Consider the following 12388-nt stretch of genomic DNA (forward strand, 5'->3'; position numbering starts at 1 on the left):
CATCGGATGGCAAGTTGCACCCCCAGTTAATAACCACTACATGCAGCAGAAGAGTGGCAGGTTCATGGAGAAATGTGCTTATTTAAGAATATGAAAAATTTAGTAATTATGTTAAATTGTATTTTATAGTTGGGAGGTGGGGGGGCATTGAAATTATTCCCCAATAGAATAGGGGCGTTCTAAAAATTTTTTTGCTTTATTGAAGGGGGTCTTGATGAAAAAAGACGTTTTTTGGAATTTTTCACCCAGTCCCCCCTCCGATAAATAATGAACGGTCCCTAAGATCATAACTAATGCTTGAAGTTGCACTATTTTTCTTCTTTTTTTTCTTTGCCCTTTGTCGTCACTGCATGTGTTAGTAGTACTGTCTTCACTGTATTTGTTAGTCGTGTAGATTTGTTAGTCGTTGTAATTCAAACACTGTTAAAATTAGAGTAACATCATGTAAATAGAGCTAGTGCTGTAAGTAGTCTGTGTACTGTTCGTAAGCATTGTATTCTCTTGTATTGTTGCAAATAAAAAAAAAAAAAGAAAAAAAAAAAAAAAAAAAAAAAAAAAAAAACTAATGCTTGAAGTAATGCGTGACATATTACAATCGCGTTACCTGCGCAGTATAAGTCGCATACAAACAATTAGTTTTTCCCTATCATTCATTGTTGTAAAGCGCTGTTGGTTCAGCAGAGAAACAGCGCTATATAAGAAGATTACTACTATTACTATTACTATTACTATTACTATTATTATTAATTAGTGCAAACTTCTTAAGTTTGCGCCTCGCGTGCCAACTCATTATACGGATACGTAATTTAGGTTTCCACCGTTAATTTATTACAAACCTCGCGCGCCAAAATGATAATTTAATCCAAGAAAATGGCGGGAATGCCTGGTTATGTATCTGATTCGAAATATGGCTGATCTTTGATATTCAGCACTGACTTCCCCTAGACTTGGCCGTGAGCTATCTTAGGAACTGATAACGGCAGGATCCTAACAAGTCAGTAAGTGAATTCGGAGGAAGCTAAAATAGTTCGCCTAACTCGCGACTCATGTAATGTATGATTAATGCAGCTGTGAAGTGCGAACGGAACAGCACGATCGATAGTTGCCCAATTAAACTGCATAAGGTGAGATGCTTTGACTTCGGCCGCCGATTATGATTGCCACAGTTATGTGGGTTTGTAACTGTGAGAAAAACAGTCACAACCGACCTACACTGCGCGAGTGAACAGAGGCGCAGGTCAAATGAAAAACTGGACGGAGTTTGTCGCGTGTAGTATACGTAATAAGTACTTCGTCCTACATCTTGACGCTTCATCAACAGACAGGCGAGTCAGAGGGTCAATGGAACACGCCAGTATGATTGATAAATAGGTTGGAACAAGACTTTTTACAAGAGAAGAAATGTGACCTGATTGAACCAGTCAGGGGCTATTAACTACAGCGAGGCATAACAGTCGTAATTCAGCTACGTACAAGACTTACTGTGTGAGAGTCGTATTGCATTTCTTCTACACGCTATAGGATCTGCACCGCGTTTTACTGGGTCCTTTACTCCCTGGGCATTACGAAAAGCAACTGCAACCGACGGAGAGTAGGAACATTTAACCAAAACAAGATGAATGGCAAGTGAATCTCTAATGGCGTGCGGCCAATCTCGTTTCCAGGGTATTTCAGGTCGTAATTTCATGATACGCTATCACGAATATATGCAAATTAGAGTCATACGTTATTCTTTAACCGTCATGTATGCCCATATATAGTGTCTACAATAGGAACAGCTATCTACACTGTCTACAATGGGAACAGCTATCTACAGTGTCTACAGTAGGAACAGCTATCTACATTGTCTACAGTAGGTCCAGCTAGCTACACTGTCTACAATGGGAACAGCTATCTACAGTGTCTACAGTAGGAACAGCTATCTACATTGTCTACAGTAGGTACAGCTATCTACACTGTCTACAATGGGAACAGATATCTACAGTGTCTACCGTAGGAACAGCTATCTACACTGTCTACAATGGGAACAGCTATCTACAGTGTCTACAGTAGGAACAGCTATCTACATTGTCTACAGTAGGTACAGCTATCTACACTGTCTACAATGGGAACAGGTATCTACAGTGTCTACAGTAGGAACAGCTATCTACATTGTCTACAGTAGGTACAGCTATCTACACTGTCTACAATGGGAACAGATATCTACAGTGTCTACCGTAGGAACAGCTATCTACACTGTCTACAATGGGAACAGCTATCTACAGTGTCTACAGTAGGTACAGCTATCTACACTGTCTACAATGGGAACAGCTATCTACAGTGTCTACAATGGGAACAGCTATCTACACTGTCTACAATGGGAACAGCTATCTACAGTGTCTACAGTGGGAACAGCTATCTACATTGTCTACAGTAGGAACAGCTATCTACACTGTCTACAATGGGAACAGCTATGTACAGTGTCTACAGTAGGAACAGCTATCTACATTCCCTGGTGAAAATCTTTGAAGGATCTTTGAAGATCCTTAAAGACTCCTTAAAGATCTTTTTGAGGATCTTTCTAAGGATCTTTTCTCAAATCCTCAAGGATCCTACCTAGGATCCTTAAAGATCCTTAAAGATCTTAGCCTTTCTTGCCAAGATCCTCAAAGATCCTTGCCAAGATCTTCAAGGATCCTTGAGGATCTTCGAAGATCCTGTCCAAGATCCTTGAAGATCTTCGAAGATCCTGTCCAAGATCCTGTGCAAGATCCTCAAGGATTTTTAAAGATCCTGACCAAGATCTTTGAAGATCATCAAAGATCCTTGAGGATGTTGAAGGAACCAACCAAAGATCCTTGGGGATCTTCAAAAACCATATCCAAGATCCTTAAGGATCTTCAAAGATCTGGTGCAAGATCCTTGAGGATCTTCAAAAACCCTTGCCAAGATCATTTGCAAGATCCTTGAGGATGTTTATGTTTAAATATCATTTAGGACTTTACAGGAATTTAGCCAAGATTATTAATTTTATTGTCCACCCTCTCACCCTGAATTGCACTTATTGGACTGCAGTTTGATGTACAAATTCTTTTATTTAACCTGGAAAAAGGAGTTTTCTTTCTGTAAAAGAGAAACTTCAATACATAAAATGCTTCATTTGTCTGTAAACTATTTATGTTATAATGCTAAGTATGATTGAAGTAAAATAACAATGATGAATCATGGGAAATCAATATCCGACTTTATTTGCTAGCATTCTTTATTGAACTGAATGAAAAACAGCCACACACTACAATTCTCACTTGAGTAAGATGCAAGTGAAGTTTGGTAAGGCTTATCACCCTGGCTTGTTATCCAAAATTGGCACTAACTCCTGGGTCAAAGGGATGGGAAGAATACAATAAAAATCTAACAAACCTGAACAAATGATGCACTGACTATTATTTTTCACAGACTTGATGTGGATCAAGTTGTCTTTGACAACATTGTTGTTTTAACATTGAAACTCTGTGACAACTTTGCTCACATCTTATTCAACTGACAATCATAGTAGCTTTTGGAGTTATTTGGTCACATGCATGGTTATCCATTAATTAAAAGTCTAGCTGCATACAGTAAACCAATTTCTCAAAATTACCTATAATATGACTTGAATGTATATTAATAATCATAGAAACAATAGAGATAAAATATAGATACTCATACAGTTTTTATCAAGTACTCATTAATATCGAAGATATGGCTGGGAATATTTAAAATATTTTCACGAACAGCCATTTTTATTGAGAAAATGTTTCTTAAAAATAAGAAAAAAACCTTAAATTGTAGCCTAGAAAAACAGCGAAAGAGAAAAATTACAAGTACAAGTACATGTACTACAACAATAACGTTTGATTTTACCTAGCACATTTGTATTTATTTCATTTTATCTATCTTTTTATTACTAATTTTTTTCTTCACTCAGTATTTGGTGCTATTGTCGGCTGAGGCTGCTTTTTGAGAACTTTTTCTGAATATTTTGCAGTTACGCATCCTGAAAGAAAAACAAAGCCATAAGGGCAAATTACTCATATTGATTATCATGAATTCCACATGTACTCGCAAGTCATGCCGTGGAAGTGGAAATAAATGTGCGTCACCTAACCTTTACTTCAGACACGTAGCATTTACAGAGAATCGAAGGGATCCTTTGCCAATCATATAATTTGCAACAACCACTCTTTTGATGTAAACCTGTCCTTATTACTAGTAAGTAATCTTGTTAAAGGTTCACCTATTTTTTACAGGATTAGCTAGAGCAAGTAAGCCGAATTATAATCCTTGCCTGTACATGTCAAATTATTTTGGGACTTGAAGTTTGAAAAGTTCGAATTTCGGCTAACTCAATGTTGTACGCAATTAAAATCTTTTCGAAATAAAACGTTTTGTTCCAGTATTATTACCATATCATTTTAAATGTGAATGCTTCATTGCCATGCAAATTAAACACAAAGAATCTTAACCCCGAGAGATTTGAATTGGTTGAGTTAGCCGATTTAGTCTATCGTCATTATTAAGAACAATAAGTCATCAACTCAAATATTATCTGCTTATAATTAGCGCCTACCTTTGTACTTGGATTGCTGTATGCATTTCCTCGTTTTGAATCAGTATTTAAAGGGCAAAACAATCATGAATCATAAGATTTATGCTCGTTGATTCAAACTTAGAATAAAACCGCCGAACTGTAAGAGGAGCCATCGTTGGTGACTGCTGACCAAAGGGAAATGACTCACTAGTTTCCAGTCTTATCTCTCGCGTTTTATCCAAGATGGCGGAGGATTACAACCCTCGGATTCATCGGACTGTACTTTAAAGAAAAAGTGAGCAAAAATCATAGCAGACTCATCGAATTAACCCTTAAAGGAATGTGAAAAGATACTGATCGAGCCGATTCGTCACTAGAGTCTCTAGATGTGGCCCTTAATTCTGTATTTTAGCCCTGGTATTTTGTTAAAGGATTACGTGCTGACACGAATTCTTTGATATTTCGAGAGTATATTGTTTCATATTGCTTCTGGCCCGGCCTGCAGCTATTACGAGTTCATCAAACAAGGTAATCTGTTACTGATATTTCCGACAATCAATGGATTACATCAGAATAAACGTTTTCGTTTTAATTGATTCGTGTACAGCGTGATTATTTTTATGTTCAAAGTTTGGTTCCTTAACGATGCTTGAGGGTACATGTACGTAATACCTCATAGGATCTTTAGGGATTTTATACACTTCACTCCTAAAAAGGTCCTTATAAGATCCTTATCCTTGAAGGATCAAGATCACTCTAAAGATCCTTTTTAGATCCTTGAAAGATCCTCATAGGATCTTTCAAGGATCCTAACGGAGATCCTTTCAAGATCACTTTAAGGTTCCTTTTAAGATCCGCGAAGGATCCTCATAGGATCTTTCAAGGATCCTAATAAAGTTCCTTTCAAGATTACTACAAGGATCCTTTTAAGATCCTTGAAGGATCCTCATAGGATCTTTCAAGGATCGTAACAAAGATCCTTTCAAGATCACTTTAAGGATCCTTTTAAGATCCTTGAAGGATCCTCATAGGATCTTTAAGGATCCTGATAAAGATCTTTTCAAGATACCTCTGAAGATTCTTTTAGGATCCTTAAAGGATCCTCATACAATCTTTGAGGATCTTTCGAGGATCCCTTTAAGGTTTCTTTCAAGATCACTATAAAGATCCTTCAAAGATCCTCAAAAGATCCTAGTATGATCTTTAAGGATCCTATCAAAGATTTTATTAACATCCTTTCAAGGATCCTTTTAAGATCCTTGTAAGATCCTCAGTCACTCTTTGAGGATCTTCAAGGATTCTTTAAAGGATCTTTCCAAGATTTTGTGTGTGGATCTTGGTAAGATCTTTGCAAGATCCTGATAATTTCCTCAAGGATCTTGATGAAGTATCCCAAGAGTCCTCAATGTTAGAAAATCTTTGAAGATCCTTTAAAGATCCTTCAAGGATCCTGTGAAGATCTTCATCTTTAAAGATCTTTGTCAGGTCTTTGAAGATCTTTGAAGATCTTTAAAGATCCTTTAAGGATTTTCACCAGGGTTGTCTACAGTAGGTACAGCTATCTACACTGTCTACAATGGGAACAGCTATCTACAGTGTCTACAGTAGGAACAGCTATCTACATTGTCTACAGTAGGTACAGCTATCTACACTGTCTACAATGGGAACAGCTATCTACAGTGTCTACAGAAGGAACAGCTATCTACATTGTCTACAGTAGGTACAGCTATCTACACTGTCTACAATGGGAACAGCTATCTACAGTGTCTACAGTAGGAACAGCTATCTACATTGTCTACAGTGGGAACAGCTATCTACACTGTCTACAATGGGAACAGCTATCTACACTGTCTACAGTAGGAACAGCTATCTACATCGTCTACAGTAGGAACAGCTACCTACACTGTCTACACTGGGAACAGCTCTCTTCAGTGTCTACAATAGGAACAGCTATCTATACTGTCTACAATGGGAACAGCTATCTACAGTGTCTACAGTAGGAACAGCTATCTACATTGTCTACAGTAGGTTCAGCTATCTACACTGTCTACAATGGGAACAGCTATCTACATTGTCTACAGTAGTAACAGCTATCTACATTGTCTACAGTAGGTACCGCTATCTACACTGTCTACAATAGGAACAGCTATCTACAGTGTCTACAGTAGGAACAGCTATCTACATTGTCTACAGTGGGAACAGCTATCTACACTGTCTACAATGGGAACAGCTATCTATACTGTCTACAGTAGGAACAGCTATCTACATCGTCTACAGTAGGAACGGCTACTTACACTGTCTACACTGGGAACAGCTCTCTTCAGTGTCTACAATAGGAACAGCTATCTACACTGTCTACAATGGGAACAGCTATCTACACTGTCTACAGTAGGGACAGTTATCTAAACTGTCTACAGTAGGAACAGCTATCTACACATTCTACAATAGGAACAGCTATCTACAGTGTCTACAGTAGGAACAGTTATCTACACTGTCTACAGTAGGAACAGCTATCTACACTGTCTACAATGGGAACAGCTATCTACATCGTCTACAGTAGGAACGGCTACTTACACTGTCTACACTGGGAACAGCTCTCTTCAGTGTCTACAATAGGAACAGCTATCTACACTGTCTACAATGGGAACAGCTATCTACACTGTCTACTGTAGGGACAGTTATGTACACTGTCTACAGTAGGAACAGCTATCTACACTGTCTACAATAGGAAGAGCTATCTACAGTGTCTACAGTAGGAACAGTTATTTACACTGTCTACAGTAGGAACAGCTATCTACACTGTATACAGTAGGAACAGCTATCTACATCGTCTACAGTAGGAACGGCTACTTACACTGTCTACACTGGGAACAGCTCTCTTCAGTGTCTACAATAAGAACAGCTATCTACACTGTCTACAATGGGAACAGCTATCTACACTGTCTACAGTAGGGACAGTTATCTACACTGTCTACAGTAGGAACAGCTATCTACATCGTCTACAATAGGAACGGCTACTTACACTGTCTACACTGGGAACAGCTCTCTTCAGTTTCTACAATAGGAACAGCTATCTACACTGTCTACAATGGGAACAGCTATCTACACTGTCTACAGTAGGGACAGTTATCTACACTGTCTACAGTAGGAACAGTTATCTACACTGTCTACAATGGGAACAGCTATCTACATTGTCTACAGTAGGAACAGCTATCTACACTGTCTACAATGGGAACAGCTATCTACATTGTCTACAATAGGAACAGCTATCTACATTGTCTACAGTAGGAACAGCTATCTCCACTGTCTACAATGGGAACAGCTATCTACATTGTCTACAATAGGAACAGCTATCTACACTGTCTACAGTAGAAACAGCTATCTACACTATCTACAATGGGAACAGCTATCTACATTGTCTACAGTAGGAACAGCTATCTACACTGTCTACAATGGGAACAGCTATCTACATTATCTACAATGGGAACAGCTATCTACACTGTCTACAGTAATGGGATAGCTATCTACATTGTCTACAATGGGAACAGTTATTACACTGTCTACAGTAGGAACAGCTATCTACATTGTCTATAGTAGGAACAGCTATTTACACTGTCTACCGTAGGAACCAGCTGTCTACACTGTGTACAGTAGTATTATGGGAACAGCTCTCTTTACATGTGTAGAATGGAAACAGCTGTGTACACTGTCTTTACTAAGAGCTAATGTGTTTACTCTGTACAACAGGAGCTGTTATTTTATTTGTTTATCGATAGAAAGCTTACCTTTGTATTGTTTGCTTTGTGTTTGCTATCGTTTGTATTGTTTGTTATTTAGACATCTTTGTTACTGATCAAAAGTCAATTTAGAATAAAAAATCGTCAGTTGTGGAAAGGCACTCGGATCGTAGAAGAGAAACGACCATCAAGCCCTTAGTACTCTTTTTTTAAATTCTATATTGTTGTAGTCTAACTCTATAGCAGGACATAGTGTAAACCTTTTACGGATAATTCACTAGTTGGTTCATCAAATTTTGACATTACTAGGTCACGTATTTAGTTATGGTGGCCTGTAAGGGACATTGCATTTGGTGATCAGTTTTCCTGTTTTAAATTTCAAACTCGAAAATTTGAGTTTAAAGACTTGAAATTTTGTGTTCACAAACTGGAAATTTTGTGTTTGCAAACTCGAAATTTCGAGTTTCGAAACTCTTGTCAGTGTAAAATGCAGACTACAGATTAAGAAAGGTTATAATGTAGCTAACATGTACAGTTAAGCCTAAATATTATTTTGTGCCTAATTAGGCCTAAGTTAGCACTTCTGAAGGGTTTGGGCTTTTTTCAACAGTAGAATTATAACCTTACATGTAGTCTGCATTTTACCCCTTGTCTGCAGTTTTATTTTACTCTGACCGGTTTGTAAACTCAAATTTTCGAGTTTGTGAACTCAAAATTTCGAGTTTCTGAATTGAAAATTTCGAGTTTCTACACTTAAAAAGTTGAGTTTGCAAACGCGGAATTTTAAGTTTGAAATTTGAAGCCGGGAAAAGTGATCACGAAATGCCATGTCCCTTGCGCGCCACCCTATTAGTTCAGGTGTGTTTAGTCACTAGATTGTTATCTCAGAGTCAGACTCAGAAAACACTTCTCTAAGAACAAGGAGTTCAGACCAAAGAAGTCGGAAGTTTAGCACTTACAACTGTGATTTGTATGGCAGAACTTGTCTGTGAATAAACAACGTTTGGATATAACTCCTTGCGTAATGTGTGTATCGAAGGCCAGTCACACTTTAATTCTTCCCGATTAACTTACTTGTTCTCATTAGTAACACTAATGGACAAGTAAGAAGTGACTCGTTGCGAGTGCGAGCTTGGTTTCTTCCAAGTTGGTCTCTATATTAATATTTTCTAGACTACCACGGGTGCCATGTTTTTACTATAAAAGCGCCAAATTTCCTTGTCACTGGTATTGGTGACTTCATCGAAACGTCGCCTCAAAATATCACTTTGCTTTATCTATCGTTCACTTCTTGCAATTTGGGCGAAGTATCCTAAAATAAATTGGTACGAGCAGTTACAAAGTGAAAATAGAGAAGGAAAGATTCTCTGTTGCATGTTCACGTTGTCGTCAAAACCTCAAATTTGGTGATTTCACGTCATCTTTATGCAGAGCACCGCAAGAATCCGTCCTAAAATCCGTGCTGCACGTACAGCACGATTATTTACGCTCTTTTAACCAATATCATTGTTTTGCGCCGTTGTTGTGGTCGTTGCCGTCGCCGTCGTAAAAGTCTTAAGCCCCCAAATTATTCTTGGAGGGCGCGCTGGATATGAAGTGATAGATCACCAACGAGGCGCGTATAATAGCCAATGAAGATCATAGACCGGATTAGGGACCTTAGGATTTTTGAGCTTAAATTGCTTTCATGCTACACAAAACGTATAGTCCCTGTTAATGTTTAGCATTTCAGAAAACATTACAATTGTACGTGTTAACCGTTTACCAACAAATAAGGCTGAGGCTAATATTACTTTTGGCGGTAGGGCAGTTACATGAAGGTAAACACTCATTGTGCAATTTTTGACGTCGGTGTCATTTTCTTTTTAATAAGGCAAACTGGTGAAACGTTTCTTTTAACATTAATAAAGGGAAAAATATTATCGAGCGATGTTGTTGTTTCATCGCTCGAAAAACTGTTTCAGTGAGGGAAAGTGTCATTTTGGTCATGCAAGTTTAAGCGCTACTTATACATTTCGGTAGATACCTATCATAGAAGGCAACTTATTTGGGCGTCAGTCAATCCTGTGGGTAAAAATGAAATGTCAGCTTGAATCTCTTATAACAAAGGATCCGCTTTTACAAGGGGTGTTCTTTCCAGGGTTACTCCACCTGATGTCTAATTCAGTAGTCAAAAATGGGTTTAACTGGCTGAGATCATTTTACCACAACAACTGCTTTGTTGGCGCTTTAAATTATACTTTCCATAAGAAATATCAACATGATTTCCAAAGGTTTTCTTGCCAAAGGTTTATCTTTAATTATCAACATGAGAAAGCTCATGAACATTAAGTTGTAACTGTCTTTAAAGAACACATTAAAGTCCTTGCCACAGGAAATTACAAGTTAATGCCCTTACCATATGATTAGTATGAACGTTCTTTGACTTTTTGAATTATATTTTTATTTTTTAGATACCCTCTTTTCAGTTTTTTGGCTTGTCACGATGCCTTTCTCAATTGGTCATGTATCAACCCTAGGTGCTTTACTCCTTCAGTGGTTCCATCCCTCAAATTGACTGATAAAGTGCCCAATTGCACATGTCTCAACCAAGATTGGTCTTGAGATATCGATAAATTGATCAATAGTTTCTATTTCGAAAGCTACGTGACAATCAAAAACGACTGAATTGCGTTACTTTGGACAACTGGTACTGAAAAATATAGTAAATGTTATACTGGTTACAACAATTGATAAGGAATTTCTACTCTCATTCAATATCTAATTAAATGTTAAAATCACAAAGTGTATATAATTGTCAAATAGATTAAGTTTAGGAATATATTCAAAGTTGAACAAGATATATAGTTAAAAGAGCATTTGTACGGAGCATTTGTCATCGAGATGTCTTTTGTCAGCATTATTTAAGGGTGCGTTCGATTAACCCAATTCTGGAATAAGAGCAAGTGGAGTGATGATTTCAAACGGTATGTCTGGCTTTGGAAGCAATCACACGATAAGAAAGATATATTTAAAATAGCATTTAAAAGCCGGTGTTTGACAGTTTTAATGTGAATCTCCGTAAAAACTAAGGATTTTCTAACTTCTATTCCATGTATTCCTATTCCAAAATACGGTGATTCGAACGCTTCACAAAAAATAAATATCATTGATCTTATGAAGGTATTCTTATTATTATCTTTATCTAAATATCCATTATTAATCTATCTCATGATCTTGATTTCATTTCCTGAATTTGCAATTTAATTCCGTTCAGGTAGCCATGGCAGTATTACCGAATAAGTGTTTCTTTCACAGTTTGTAATTTTTGGCTTTGGATACGCGTTTTGAGCTTTTTGGCCTGTTTGCGACACTCAACTGGTCATGTAATGCATCCTTCTCTTTAACCCTCCTCTTCCTAGAAGAGGTGTTTTGTATTCTTTTCAACAGTAGATTCTGAAAAATGGTATAATTGCCCATTTTAAACGGATTTTTACCCTAAAAAGGTCACCTAGAATTTTCGGGGAAGGCCTTTTTTTCTTTTCCCTCCTCTGGCTGAAATTTTCCAAAAAGAAAAGGAAAAAAAAGCTTTTTGAATCTCTAATAAATTTTCTCGGATTTAAACTAGGGGGACATTTTAAAGCTAGGGGAAATCCGAAACAAAGATGAAAAAAAATTTTTAAGGGGGGGATAAACAAATATGGCCTATTATCTTACCGTTTAAATTTTACTAAACAAAAAAAAATTTACGTTTTAAAAAAAAAAAAAACCAAATGCTAATAGTTTTAAAAGGTTAGTTTTAACTAATTCACTTTCTCGTTGGGGTGCCCCTGATTCAAAAGGGGGGGGGGAACCAGTTAAACACGAAGAAAAAAATACTTCTTGCTTAAACGATTATCATACGGATAGCTTTTTTTTTCCGATGAAAGAGTTCTTGTAGTAAGTTTTCTTTTCTCCTCTTCCCTTTTCCTTTTTTTGCTGGCGAGACATAGCAAATTTTACAAAGGTACTCCGGAGTACTTAAAAAAAAAGGATAATTAGCGCAGTAGCTTAAGGCCCACAATAAATACGCAAGGCATTAATGTTTGACGAAATGGCTTCTTCTATTTGGGCCAGTACGAAA

At 37.3% G+C, this 12388-nt stretch overlaps 1 protein-coding gene and 1 long non-coding RNA gene across 2 annotated transcripts in view; both read right to left on the minus strand.

The window, feature by feature from the left end:
- Positions 1-1660, minus strand: part of LOC138059298 (protein NLRC3-like) — a 21726-nt gene extending 20066 nt beyond the window's left edge. The window contains exon 1 of the mRNA XM_068904866.1: positions 1483-1660. The gene's annotated coding sequence lies outside the window, so the exon portion shown is untranslated. The remainder of the gene's footprint in view (positions 1-1482) is intronic.
- A 1397-nt stretch (positions 1661-3057) lies between these two features.
- LOC138059299 (uncharacterized) lies at positions 3058-4726 on the minus strand. The gene is made up of 2 exons (XR_011134193.1): positions 4589-4726; positions 3058-4015 (listed from the first exon to the last, which is right to left on the minus strand). It is a non-coding gene; the product is annotated as an uncharacterized lncRNA (long non-coding RNA).
- Between the last annotated feature and the right edge of the window lie 7662 nt (positions 4727-12388).

Source organism: Montipora capricornis, chromosome 8 (genome assembly GCF_036669925.1).
Source record: "Montipora capricornis isolate CH-2021 chromosome 8, ASM3666992v2, whole genome shotgun sequence".
Classification (NCBI taxonomy): Eukaryota; Metazoa; Cnidaria; class Anthozoa; order Scleractinia; family Acroporidae; genus Montipora; species Montipora capricornis.